General features: G+C 44.9%; 1 long non-coding RNA gene across 2 annotated transcripts in view; it reads right to left on the bottom strand.

Annotated features, from left to right (window-relative positions):
• LOC137448308 (uncharacterized) overlaps positions 1-12146 on the bottom strand; it is a 66687-nt gene that overhangs the window by 4403 nt on the left and 50138 nt on the right. Inside the window, exon 1 of one of the 2 annotated variants that reach the window (XR_010989047.1) lies at positions 10770-10824. The exons of the other annotated variant lie outside the window; for it this stretch is intronic. This is a non-coding gene — a long non-coding RNA (uncharacterized lncRNA). Of the gene's footprint in view, positions 1-10769; positions 10825-12146 lie in introns of those variants that run through there. 2 annotated transcript variants of the gene reach the window in all.

Below are 12146 nucleotides of genomic sequence, written 5' to 3'. Positions count from 1 at the left end.
TTCCTGAGGAAGACTGATGCAGCAGAGAGCAGGTTTGCTTTCTTTCCTGATCACCCCTTAAGGGGGGCACACAGCTCTAGCTGAGAGGTTTGTGGTTAAGAAGCCTTTCCTCCCTCTGCTGGCTACCCTGTCCTTTGTAGCATCAATATTAAGAGCACCTCTGACTTTGATGATGAAGTTTCAAAGAACACAAACAGAGCTAAACACAAACCCCACAGTCATTCTCTGTACAGGTTTCTGGTCAGTTCCATTTGTACTTAAATTAACTGTCAGAATCACTTTAACTTTAGTCTCCCTAATTTTGCTGGATACACATTTAGCTCTGAAACACAGAGACAATACAACTTTAATATTCACTCTGTTTGCTTTGCCTCTGATCTTGATGCCTGGAGAGCAGTGCTGTGTGTGTACAGTTGCAGCACCTGGTTACACTTGTTCAAAGGATGTGCTGAGCACAGATAGATGTGGCCCGTGGGAAGTGACAAGGACCCACTACAGGGCCTGGCTTCTCTTCCAGCTGTTTCACACCAAACAGAAGTGAACCCGGAGGATTTTTCTCTGCTTATGGAAAGAATTACAGTTGCTCTAAGAACTATAGTTTAAAGTGAGGATGTGGCTGACTGCAACAGGGAGGATTTTCAGGAAAGATGACATTCTTGTGGCTTTCAGTGGGTGTAAGGGGAAAAGGACTGCCACAGTGACATATGAATCAGGAAAAAAGTCATGCAGTGGTATCCCATGGTAAAAAAATCCTAACACAAAAATAGCCAAAAAAGATATATTAATTCTTATAAACTTGGGGGAGGAAGGGTTGGGGTTTTTTTGTGTTTTTTTGTTTTGTTTTGTTTTGGGTTTATGTGGGGATTTGTTTGTTAATTTTGCTTGTTTGGGCTGTTGTTTGATTTGGGTTGATTTGGGTTTGGGGGTTTTTGAGGAGGGGTGTTCTTTGTTTGGGTTATTTTGTGTTGTGTTTGGGTTTTGTTGACTGTGGGTTGTTTTTGGAGGGCTGGGTTTTTTTGGTTGGTTGGATTTTTCCCAGACCAGGATCAAAGTCCTCTTTATTTCATTATTTCTTTTTGCCAAGAAAGTTTGGACCAAATGATCCCTAAGGTCCCTTTTTACTTGGCGTCGCAAATTATTTTCCTTATCATGAAGAGAGCAAGAACCTGCACCCAGCATCAACACTTCTAGTCTCGAGACCAAGTGACTTTGAACCCTGCTTGCACATTCTCAAGTAAACCCACACTCCTCTAACCAGAGAATTTGCACCAGGGAAACTGAAGTCATACAGGTTTCTGCAGGGCACCAGTGGGGAGAAAGGTTAAGGTAGAAAGAATGAAGAGAGGCCACACAGGCAATCACTTTATTGCTTTCCAGGAGTAAGTTCATCTGCTTAGGATTCAGTATAGCACAGATTAAGCCTCAACAACTTTTTTCTAGGCGGGTTGGCGGGGGGGAGGTGTGTGTGGAAATTACCTTCATCTACTAGGACACAAAGTATTAACAGAGTTCTTCTTGGTCTGACAACAGATGCTAGAAGGAAGAGTCAGCAGCAGTCCAACAACAAAGATTCACAGCTCTGAGTCCAGAATAACCATTGTTCAAGCACCACTACTCTGCCTTCCTCCTTCACGCTTTGGTAAATGGACAGGTTGAAAATACACTTGGCTTGTGTGACACAGACCCATCTATTGTACTTGCAAGAGGTTCAAGTAGACACAAGAAAACTATAATACTTTAAATAGACTTAGAAAAACCCAACCATCAACAAAGCACCAAAAAAAAAGTATGCTCCTTTTGAAAAAGAAAGTAAAAGGCTCCAGCAGGATGCAATCCAAGTTGCTGACAGGAGGTAAGTTTCTCCTGCCTGCCTATACATCACAGCAGAGTTAGAGGAGATTTCAGCAGAACAGGAGAACAAACCACCAACAGCATTTCCCAGCCTTCCCACAGACCTCTGCCCTCACCATGGGGACCCAAACTGGATCCCACAGCATAATGCAGCACCCTGATGTTAAAACAACCTCAAAAACTTCACACTGTGTTGTGGTTCAGCAAGGGTTGTGTTCCCTTCCAACTGCATCAACCCTGCAGACTCCAGACTAGTGGTGCTAACAAGTCTTCAAGGTATCCCTCATAGCTGGATCTCATACCACAAAAACATATGTTGTTTAACCTGCTTGCTATGCATGCACATAATCCCAGCAGTGACTTTTCCTCCTCTACACCCTCTGATTAGGTCTTTCCACCTCTCAAGACAAAAGCCATTAGTTCAGCCTGTTGATGATGACAAACAACTCTAACTTGTGGCTTTACCAGTGAACTGTTTCTCAAGGGCTTTTTTTAACACATCAGAAGCCAGGCACTGCTCCCTAATGTGTGTCTGCACATCAACCCTGAGCAATTCGGTTAGCAGCGAAGTGTGTGAGGCTGCAGCGTGCCAGCAACCATTAACAGATGAGCTGGAAATGTCATATGAGGCCAGGAAATGCCATCTCAGAGCACAGGTAACAGAGTCCTTAGGAACAGCAGAGAAAATCCACCTAGCTTCCCCAAAGCAGTAATGAAACACATGTTAAATCATGATCCATGCTCAGAAGCAAGTGTGAGTGCTCAGGCAAAGATTGCCTCTCATGGATAGAAATGCAGCATTGCTTTCCTTACTAACACAATTTAGGTGCATGTCCAAGAGGGATTTCTGTATCAGAGCATTTTCTGTCTACCCATCTGCCAAGCACACTGCAGGGCTCTTCTCTTAAAGTATCTGCATCCATATTTTAAATGCAGGTTTTAACTGAGCCAAGCCTGTGGGGTCAGTATCAATAAGCTGACACAAAGCCAACATGCACGTTGTGGAATTAGACTGATTCAGAGGAGACGAAGCTGTGGTCCCTTGTCTTTAGTTGAGGCTTATATTCATTCTTTGAATGTTTAGGTCATGTCTCTGACTGACCATGGGCCACACCAACGTGTATAGCCTAGTGGAGATAACACTAGCACTGCAAGACTAGCGTTTACATGCCCTGACTAGTCTCAGTGCTAATATTGTTACTAATTTCACAGAATTGTTAGGGCTGGAAGGGACCTCAGGGATCATGCAGGTCCAACCTCCCTGCCATGGGCAAAGACATCTCACACTAGACCAGGTTACTCAGAGCCACAGTTTCCTGTATTTATATATTAATGGGTGCAAAGTCAACACATTCTAAACTCAGCATGCCCCAAATAAGTTAATTGAAATGCTAAGCCTGATGTATTTACTCCTCTGCCCCCAAACCAGCTCCTCTGCAATGAAATACCTGCAGTTGGCAGTGAGTCACTGCCAGCAGGCAGCCCTCCCCTAGCAGTGAGTCAGATGCCTGCTAATGCTCCATCGATCCATTGACAAGCACTTGCCCAGTGAAGCAGACCTCTTAGTGGAAGCCACTACTTGCTTATTATTGCAGAGATGTAGGCATGCCTGGACATGTGTGTGCACACACACAAGGGACCAAGAACAAGTGTAAGGACAACTTTCTAAAAAGCTGAAGAAATGGCTTTTGAGCTCACCAACAGGAGAGTCCCCACCGCATCTGGAAAGGGAAGGGCAGAGGATAGGAAGCAGTGCACTCAGCATCTCATACTGCTACACAACACCTCCAGTTCCCTTCAAAACTCAGGATCTAACCATGCTGGAGACAGCTGGATCACAGTTTGGAGCCCAACCCATCCCCGGAAAAATGTTGATATGGGAGAACTAAAACACTAATGGTTCTGTTAGACAGTCACGAAAACAAACAAACGAACCAACCCTGAGAAATCACTCTCCAGTCAGAAAATTGTCATCTAACTTTAATTCAAGTTTCACTTTAAGGCTTTAAATAGTGTATATATATTTATTTATACATATATATACACACACACACATCTATACAGTGTATATCTATGTTTCCTTTGTAATCCCCTCAGCTCACGTTTATTTTTTAACAGTTTTAATGCAATAAAATAATCTGGAATTGACAGTTGCTCATTTCACCCAGACACACATTTGGGGTTTAGTTCTTGGAGTGACTGCAAACTGAAAAAAAATCATTATTTCCACAAAGTTGGTCTAAGTGTCACAGAAAAACATAGGGAGGGTGGGAGGGGGAAGAGAAAAGCAGCTCCTGTCTCAAAGAGGTTGTAATAAATTACATAAGAGGCAGAAGAAAAGAAACACTATTCTCCTGGCATTACAGCTGACTGGAACTAAGCTCAGAATGATTTACTGAGCTGACCAAAGCCACACTGGAAATCAGTGTGACAGACAAGAACTGAAACCAGATTTGCTTTCCTGCCGACAAAAATATATACCACACTATCTTTATCCTTCCCCTAACTGCAAACACTTGGTTTCTGAGTTTATAAATACAAGAACACTCTGCATTTTGCACCTCAACAAGGAAAACACAAAGTAAATAAGATAAAAACTAAAAAGCATGCAGCTGGTCATGGCTTCCATCTCAGGTTTTCCAAGAGACTGTCTGATATACAATGCCCTAGAATACTTCAGCCACTGCAGCAAGGGAAGGCTCATTCCTGTTGAAAGCAGCCTTAGTTCTGGCTGGAGCCAATCAAAAACTTAGAGGAGTTGCACAGGATATTTTAGATTCAGTGGTTCCATAGTTTTTGACAAATGCTTGGGTTTCTATGGAAAATTCCCAACCAGGACATTTCTAAGTAGAATGAAATTTATTTCTGCTTAGCAAAACGTGTGAGGTCTTGGGTGACAGGTTGGACTTGATGATCTTTGAGGTCTTTTCCAACCTTATTGATTCTATGATTCTATGAACTACAGAAGGCAACATATGGCATAAGGAGGAAGATTTCTATGACCCTCCTGCACAGGACACGATGATCTCGAAGATCTCTTCCAACCTGGTCTACTCTACTCTACTCTGCTCTTCCCTTCCCTTCTCGCTGTCGCCTCAAGAAACATCAGCAGCTTAGCATCAGCCAAAGCTGTACAGATGACACTGTTTCCCAGAAAAACTGTTTCACAGAATCACAGAATGGCTCAGATTGGGAAACCATCTTACAGATCATCTACTCCAACCTCCCTGCCACAGGCAGGGACACTTTTCAACTAAAGTCAGTTGCTCAAGGTCTCATCCAACCTGGCCTTCAACACCCCCAGGAAGGAGATTTTCCTGAGCAGCCTGTTCCACAGTCTCACCACCCTTGTACTGTGGAACTTCCTAAGATCCAGCCCAAATCCACTCTCCCTTAGCTTCAAACCATTCCTCCTTGTCCTATCACTAGACACACTTATGAAAAGTCCTTCTCCAGCCTTCCTGTAGGATACTTTTAGGTACTGGAAGGCAGCTCTGTGGTTCACCTAGAGTTTGACAATAAAATATCTCCCATTCCTGTATCTTTCTCATTCCAATATTTAGCTTCCATGTCTTGCAGCCAGAGGTGAGGTAGTCATCCCTTCTGTGAAGCACCACTAGAAAGGAAGCACAGATTCTGGAGCTCTTATTACAAGAGGGATATGGGCATTCTGGAAGGTGTCCAGAGAAGGGCCACGAGGATGATCAGATCAAGCACCTCTCCTATGAGGACAGACTGAAGGAGTTGGGGCTGTTCAGTCTGCAGAAGAGAAGGCTCCGAGGTGACCTAATTGTGGCCTTCCAGTGTCTGAAGGGGGCCTACAGAAAGGCTAGGGAGGGTCTTCTCAGGATCTCAGGTAGTGATAGGACTAGGGGGAATGGAATGAAGCTGGAGGTGGGGAGATTCAGGCTGGACGTGAGGAGGTTCTTCACCATGAGAGTGGTGAAGCTCTGGAATGGGTTGTCCAGGGAGGTGGTTGAGGCCCTGTCCCTGGGGGTGTTTAAGGCCAGGCTGGATGAGGCTCTGGCCAGCCTGATGTAGTGTGGGGTGTCCCTGCCCATGGCAGGGGGGTTGGAACTAGATGATCCTTCCAACCCTGACTGATTCTATGATTCTATGATTCTTTCCCTCCAGCATGTAACACAGCTACAAGAGTGAAGGGGGAGGACTGAGCAGCACAAGCACAAATGTATCTATTCAGGGATGAACAAATTCAAATGTACTCAGGATGTAAGTATAGGACTGGACTCATGAGCTGAAATGAAGGTTTGGTGGTTCTGGTAACTGGCAACACCCACCAATGGCTACAACAATTGAAGCTATGGGGAAAATATTGTGGATTTAAGGTATTTTTGTAAGGCAAGGTATTTTTAAGAACAGAATCATTTAATACAGTGACAGGGTATGAAATCACAACTGATTTCTTTAGGGACATTAGCTATGGTAAGGTGTGGCTACAAAAGCAAATTTACACTGGAACAGGTAAAGAAAATGCCTGGCTGTGGGAGCAGGCATCTGATCTGAAATTACAGGAGCTGACTGTCAAATCTAGCCAAAGGTTAGGCTGTTGTATGAGGATTCCTTATTAATACACTGTAGGGGCATATGTGCAGATGGCAGCAAGAGTGTAAACTGTAGGATAATAACTAGACCATGCTAGAGGTAATTGAGTACAGGAAAGCCTAATCATCTAGGGAGTGATGAAATGACTAAGAAGAGTCATCAGGAGAAGGGATCTATGCCATTTGAAGATGTGAGATAGCTAAATTTATGGAAAGGATTGTCTGACAAATCCCAGCCACAAGAAATTAAACATCTAATTTGAGTCCTTGGTACCTGATGTGCTGATAATTTGAGTGCCTCTGAGAGGAGACTCAATCATCTTTTGTTTGCATCATTTTAACAGGCAATTATGTTTGAACCTTCTACCAACTGCCTGGAAAATCCTCCTTCCACAACTGGTTTCTGCTGTCTTTATCTCGCTTTGCACTGGAGCATGCCACAGCCAGGCAGAAAACATTGGCCTACATACACTGGTGTGCCAGTCAAACCAAATTCCTGCAGGCAAACACTGCAATTCATAAGCTCATGAAGTAGGTAGAAATCAGCCCATGCACAAATTTTGCCTCAGTCAAATCACTTGGAACAATACAGATTGTTTTCACATCCACTGCAGTACCCTCAGCTTCCTACAATCAGCTGGGAATTTTACCCAGGCGGATTCCCATTGCAGATTCAAGACCCTTGACCAGGCCCAGCCAGCATGGATTTAGGAAGGGCAGGTCCTGCCTGACCAACCTGATCTCCTTCTATGATCGGGTGACTGCCTGGTGGATGTGGGGAGGCCTGTGGATGTAGTCTACCTGGACTTCAGCAAGGCCTTTGACACCGTCCCCCACAGCAAACTCCTGGCCAAGCTGTCAGCCCATGGCTTGGACAGCATCACTCTGAGCTGGATTAGGAACTGGCTGGAGGCTGAGCCCAGAGAGTGGTGGTGAATGGTGCCACATCCAGCTGGCAGCCAGTCACCCAAGGATCAGTGCTGGGCCCCATCCTCTTTAACATCTTTATTGATGATCTGGATGAGGGCATTGAGTCCATCATCAGTAAATTTGCAGATGACACCAAGCTGGGGGCAGGAGTTGATCTGCTGGAGGGTAGAGAGGCTCTGCAGAGGGACCTCGACAGGCTGGACAGATGGGCAGAGTCCAAGGGCATGAGATTGAACACATCCAAGTGCCAGGTTCTGCACATTGGCCACAACAACCCCATGCAGAGCTACAGGCTGGGGTCAGAGTGGCTGGAGAGTGGCCAGGCAGAGAGGGACCTGGGGTTGCTGGTTGATGGTAGGCTGAACATGAGCCTGCAGTGTGCCCAGGTGGCCAGGAGGGCCAATGGCATCCTGGCCTGCATCAAGAACAGTGTGGCCAGCAGGAGCAGGGAGGTCATTCTGCCCCTGTACACTGCACTGGTTAGGCCACACCTCGAGTCCTGTGTCCAGTTCTGGGCTCCTCAGTTTAGGAAGGAGGTTGACTTGCTGGAACGAGTCCAGAGAAGGGCAACGAAGTTGGTGAGAGGCTTGGAACACAGCCCTGTGAGGAGAGGCTGAGGGAACTGGGGTTGCTTAGCCTGGAGAAGAGGAGACTCAGGGGTGACCTTATCACTCTCTACAACTACCTGAAGGGGGGTTGTAGACAGGCAGAGGTTGGTCTCTTCTCTCAGGCACCCAGTACCAGAACAAGAGGACACAGTCTCAAGCTGCACCAGGGGATGCTCAGGCTGGAGGTCAGGAGGAAGTTTTACACAGAGAGAGTCATTTGTCATTGGAATGGGCTGCCCGGGAAGGTGGTGGAGTCCCCATCACTGGAGGTGTTCAGAAGGAGACTTGACAGGGTGCTTGGTTGCATGGTTTAGTTGGTTGGGTGGTGTTGGATGATAGGTTGGATGCGATGATCTTGAAGGTCTCTTCCAACCTGGTTTATTCTATTCTATTCTATTCTATTCTATTCTATTCTTTCCACATACTTGTGGCATTAGTTTGACAGCTGGGAAGCATTTACTGCCCACAACAGCAATGGGAAAGTATGGGAAATAGAATGAATCTTCCAGAGGCCCTCTGTAAACTTTGCTTTATCTGACCTGTAATCCCTCCACCTTGCATCTCACCTTATACTATCCTGAGCTGCATGCAAAACAGTCTACAAGTGAAACCATTTCTACCTAACTCACCCAACTTCATATACATACACTAGATGCAATCATTTAGGTGTGGAGATTTTTCATTACTATGGTAATATATAGTCTAGTAGTCCTAATACTGTAAAAAATGACAACATTACCTTTTGAATTTTCTTGTGTTGTTTTTGTTTGTTTGTTTGTGGATTGGTTTGGTTTGTTTGGGTTTTTTTTTTTTGAGGGCGGATTGAATCATAGAATCAGTAAGGTTGGAAAAGACCTCAGATGAGAGGCTAAGAGAGCTGGAATTGTTTAGCCTGGAGAAGATAAGGCTCAGGAAAGACCTTATTGCTCTCTACAACTACCTGAAGGGAGGTTGTAACCAGGAGGGGGTTGGTCTCTTCTCCCAGGCACCCAGCACCAGAACAAGAGGACACAGTCTCAAGCTACGCCAGGGTAGGTTCAGGTTAGAGGTAAGGAGAAAGTTCTTTCCAGAAAGAGTAATTGGCCATTGGAATGTGCTGCCCAGGGAGGTGGTGGAGTCACCATCCCTGGAGGTGTTCAAGAGGGGAGTCTATGTGGTACTTGGTGCCATAGTCTAGTAGTTACGAGGTCCTGGGTGACAGGTTGGACTTGATGATCCTTGAGGTCTTTTCCAACTTTATTGATTCTATGATTCTATGATCATCAAGTCCAACCTATCACCCTAAAACCTCCTGACAACTCCAATCCCCTCTTGAATACCTCCAGGGATGGGGACTCCATCACCTCCCTGGGCAGCACATTCCAATAGCCAATTGCTATTTCTGGGAAGAACTTTCTCCTCACCTCAAGCCTAAACCTCCCCTGGCACAGCTTGAGACTGTGTCCTCTTGTTCTGGGGCTGGTTGCCTGGGAGAAGAGACCAACCCCCACCTGGCTACATCCTCCATTCAGGTATTTGTAGACAGCAATAAGGTCTCCCTTGAGGGTTAGGGGGGTTTGTTTGTTTGTTGGGTTGGTTTCTTAGTTTGTTTTGGTGGCGTTTTGTTTGTTTTGCTTTTAGCTTTGGTTTTTCTGTTTTGTTTTGTGTCCCACATCACCTCCCTCCCACACCCTTGGTAAGAAACCTCCTGACAAAACCTGATTTCACTCCTCTGATCATTTGCAGAAGTGTTGCTGAGTTTGCCGTTCTCTAACCCAGGATATATTTTTCACTCCTGTGACAGGTGGCTCCCCATAGGCAGGTGTGCTGGGGATTGTAGAGCAGCCTGTCAGCTGCTGGAGTTGTCCCAGTGGTGGCCTGCCAGGCCTCCTTTGTTACTGTGGAACCTGTCTTTTGATTTTGAGGAATTTTGCCTCTACTGTGAGCAAAGCTGCTGAAAGGAAGTTTCACTGCTAGTTCTTCATCAAGTCTGTATGGACACTCCAGTGTGCTTTAAAATACATGTGTCTCCTTGTGAAATCCCCCACGACTCCCGCCTGAGCAGATCTAATGCACTATATATGGTCAAGACCTCTTGGTTTGCTTAAGGAGATGAATTTTCTCATTGCAGTTCTGATTAATAAAACGTCTGTTTGTCTGGCATTTTAAAGCCAACATGCAAAGACAACACCCTGCTTCTCCCAAGTAAATCACAAGAACAATAGGAAATGCTAGAGATGGAGTACAAGCAATGCATTGGTTTGTTTTGTGCTGCTTTCTAGAGATATACTTTGGCTACAGGGATTGCATACAGAAAATGTACAGAGTCAAGTTCAGCACATTGCCTTAGCTTACCTCATTTTGACTTGCTGCAACCAGCTCAGAGATTGCATTCCAGGGCAGCAGAGAAAAGCAGACCTGAGCTGATGATTAGCAGCATAGCACAACAGCAGCAAGGCGCTGCCAGCTGAATCCCTGGGCCAGGATTCCTAAAACGTTTTACTATTTCAGCATGGAAACAACCAAACTAGGATCACTCTGAAAATTAATCCAACCACTGTCTGAGCTTCTTTATGTTTTGCCCTTCTGACACAGCAAGATTTAAGTTACTCCCCACAGTATGGCTTATGAAACAACTTCATGACATTCATTTGTCAATCAAGAGTTATATTAGAGTTTACCCAGTGCTCCGATACCAGTTCAAGGGAAAACAAAACAAAACCCAAACAAACAACAACAACAACAAATAAAAACAACAAAAAGCCATCCCTGCAATCAAAACAAAACAAAAACAACAAACCGACAAAAGAAAGAAAGAACATCTCTCTGAGTTACAAACCAAAGCGGATTAGCTCCATGGAGACTTGTTTCTGCATCAGGCTGCATGGCTTATTGCTTCTGAAAAAGACTGCAATGTCAGGCACGCCAGGCTGGGGACACTGAAATTACACACAGACAAAAATCAATCCCTGAGCAAAGCTGAAGGCTGTGTGAAATCTAGCTAAATGCTGTTGTGTAATCAGCTCTGCTCTCAATGCAGGCAGGGTTGGGTATTTTCTTTTGGTACCTGTATCTCTGATCACTACATTTGAGCTGCTTGCTCTTAAGGTCCTGACTTAGTAATCCTTCCCTGTTCAGCAGACACTTAAGCATCTCTTTGAACCTAAGTGGCACACAAGCAGGTTCTTAAGTGCTTTGCTGAATAGGGTGGATCAAAGCACGTGCTTAAACGTTTTGCTAAATAACTATAAACTGGCTTGAGAGCTTGTATGAAGGCACTCACTGAAAATTACCAAGCTTTATGAAAACGGAATGAAGCAATTAAGTTTAGCTTTCCTATCTCTGCTTCCAGAAACACCTATTAACTGAAGCACACAAGGCCTGGCTGCTGGAAGAGACAGCATCAGTAAACTGTAGGGCTACTTAAAACAGCAAGGCCTTCGTACAGAAAGGACTTGGTATTGATGTGGGGCTTTGTATATCTCTTACCTCAGGGTGCACCCTGAAGGAAGGATTTTGAGAAGCATCTCAACGACTTATAATAAAAAATATTTATGCCTTCATCTTTCTGAGGATCTCATCTTGCAATAGGTGACCACAGCTGCATAAATCACAGCCTCTTTTCTTGTGCAGGTTATGCTGACATCCCTACTTTCATGGCACCCCTTGCCTTTTGAACTAGTTCTTCAAAGTCTCTGGGAATCTCATCTTGCCTGAGCCTTCCTATGCTTGGATTATCCCCCCAAATATCATCTTTCTAAAGCTGAATAAACCCATTTCATCTACATTGGAGTTGTTATTCAGACAGCAAAGTTAAAAACAGAAGCAGGTATATAGGCAAAGTCCATAGGTCAGGAGAATGGTCTGCTCTCCATGCAAGGGCTTTCTGAGCAGTTCAAGACGACCTGCAGAACCATTTGAATTCCAGAAAAAGAAAATTAAAAAGTCAAATGAAACAAGAGCTAAGTTTAGCTTTCAAAAATCTGAGTTCATGGTGAATCCTGTTTATTTCAATCTGTTTAGCTCAGTTGTGCTTTACCCTCAGAACCACAAGAAAGTCCTTGAACACATCCCAAGGAGGGCACAGAAGCTGGTGAAGGGGCTGGCAAGCATGTCCTCTGAGGAGCAGCTGTGGGGTGACATCATTGCTCTCTACCTACTCCTCAGTAAAAGAGGAGGGGAATGCTGAGCTCTTCTCCCTGTTAGCCTGTGCCAG

This window comes from Melanerpes formicivorus, unplaced genomic scaffold (genome assembly GCF_026170545.1).
Source record: "Melanerpes formicivorus ecotype bairdi unplaced genomic scaffold, bMelFor1.0.p_v2 SCAF_24, whole genome shotgun sequence".
NCBI lineage: Eukaryota > Metazoa > Chordata > Aves > Piciformes > Picidae > Melanerpes > Melanerpes formicivorus.
This window is presented reverse-complemented; position numbering and strand designations above follow the sequence as displayed.